Source organism: Gadus chalcogrammus, chromosome 18, assembly GCF_026213295.1.
Source record: "Gadus chalcogrammus isolate NIFS_2021 chromosome 18, NIFS_Gcha_1.0, whole genome shotgun sequence".
In the NCBI taxonomy this organism is placed as follows: domain Eukaryota; kingdom Metazoa; phylum Chordata; class Actinopteri; order Gadiformes; family Gadidae; genus Gadus; species Gadus chalcogrammus.
Genome location: NC_079429.1, coordinates 8,140,375 through 8,142,586, shown reverse-complemented (window position 1 = coordinate 8,142,586; position 2,212 = coordinate 8,140,375).

Sequence of the window (2,212 nt, the reverse complement as noted above, 5' to 3'; positions counted from 1 at the left end):
GAGTAATAAAGACCTTTGGCTGATCGACTACCATTAGGTGTCAACATCTTTTAGATGTGGACTCCAAGACTGTATCGTTTGTTATTTAGGTCGTTTCTATCACTGAAGCCCCACGTTTGAAAGCAGCAAACACCCACTATGTAACAGACCTGATGCCGGACAGCATACATAAGAGATAGGATGGGATAGGGGCTAACACAGACAACGTGGTCTGAATCAATCCTGCATTGGCCTGCCAACCACTTGTCTTCCCCTCTCACGTTGAAACACGGACAGTGAGATAACATTAGAGAAATGCTAGTTTTCTTCTCCATCCCACATCTTAGTTTACTCTCTACCCACACTCTTTCTCCCACTGTGTGCTTTCTGTCCATTGGCACACAGTCTTTTTCAATGGCTTCATATTATTCATCTTTGTTCCGGTTCTAAATAGACATTGAGCTCATCTTTCTGAGAGCTACACTACAGTATACGCTCCAGGAGGGAAGCAATTTGGTTGGGGGCAGGGGGGGGGGGGGATGCTGGCACTGAAACGGGGAACAGTTAGCATTTTTAGATACCAGTATGCTGGTGAGATGATGGCCAGCATTAGCATTTGACAATCCTGCTGCATCGTCTTCTGGTGATGTATACACTTGGTTGAGGCCGCCCCAGCCTTGTGGGCCCATTCTCCCCCTGATAGGCAACATTGCAGACTGAGAAACTTTTCGCAGCGTGCGGATCCTTTGTGACTAATGAAAAACAAATGTGTTGTGGAGCTGTGTTTGCTGAAAGTACGTCTCGAATAAGTCTTTCAGGGCGCCGGGCAGAGGAAGAGAAGGGGTTGTTGACAGAATCAGCCAGTCCTCTTGGCACGCAACGGCTATCTGTCAACCACCACTTAATGCATATCATTGATTAAGAGACTGTTACCGGCTTGTCTCGACCCCAACATTTTACATGTTCGGCCCCGGGCCGATGCCAAGGAATAAGGTATAATTGAGTAAATGAGCTAGGCAAACGAGTTATCCTTTTAAGGTTGTTATATACAAGATCCCTTATTACATCTTGTGTTTAAGCACCAATCGGGGTTAGGCGGGACTTTCACACAACGTGTGGCGCCTAATGGTTCGCAACACGTCACAAACAGGTTGCCTACACAACATTATGGGTTTGTTTGTGTGCTGTCTCGCTACGGCTACCCACCCAGGGGATTCGTTTCTATTACTGGCATAAAACAGCCATGCCAAGATGTTTATTCGAGGAAAAAGCACTTCCTTTTAAGAATATAAGTGGCATTCATTCCAGTGCAGCACTCCAAAATAGAGGAGCATATTATAGTGTTTTTGCTATACTGACAGTATACTATATAGAGTTTCTATAATAATACTTAATACTCAGCAGGTTTGTGTAAAACAAAATGCTACATGCCAAACAATTCAATTTATTGAATATATTCCTGAATAAGGGACATTTTCTTGCTAGGGCACTCGGTTTCTAACGATGGCAATGGGTTGGAGCTGGATTCAATTAACATAACTATTTAATTAGGTTGTCCCTAATGTTATCTGTTTCAAACAGTGAAGCAGGGGTTCTTTTCAAACAGTGGTGGAATGCCTTACTGCTCTTTAAAACTCATCTGCATCACGCTGACTAGGCTACAGGGTGGTGGCCCTGCAAAAATGAGGTGTCTTTGTTAGTTTCCCTTTAGCACTCAAACTTTGCTAATGCTCTTAAAACGTTGCTAAACTCTTAACTCTTAAAAACGTATACTTTATTCGGTAAGGGAATCACATGGTCGTATCACTCGCAGTGCCTTATCCTTCGGTCATGGTCCAGCCATTGTCCAGGTTTTGTCATGATGATGACGCAAGTTGTTTTTAGATGGAAGCGCATTTAAAAAAACGACAACAAACTCAAGCAGAAAGTTTTGAGTCATATAAGCCGGGGTTTTATTTTCTTACGTCGTACGGGTCTGGTGCACAGACAAAAAAACTCCTCTCCTGCCACCTTAGCAGGATAAGCTGATGTATCCTCACTCCCGATATTAAAAGTGCTGAGGAGTTTGTGTGGTGACACACTGCAGCTGGGCTGACGTGCCAGACAGGGAGTACGGCTCCTATTAAGATAAACGGGCCGACGGCTACAGGGATAGCTGGAGGTCACAGGATAAAAGATGCTACACAGCAATCACTTGCACCCAGTCACCAGCAGTCACCAGCATTCATTTATA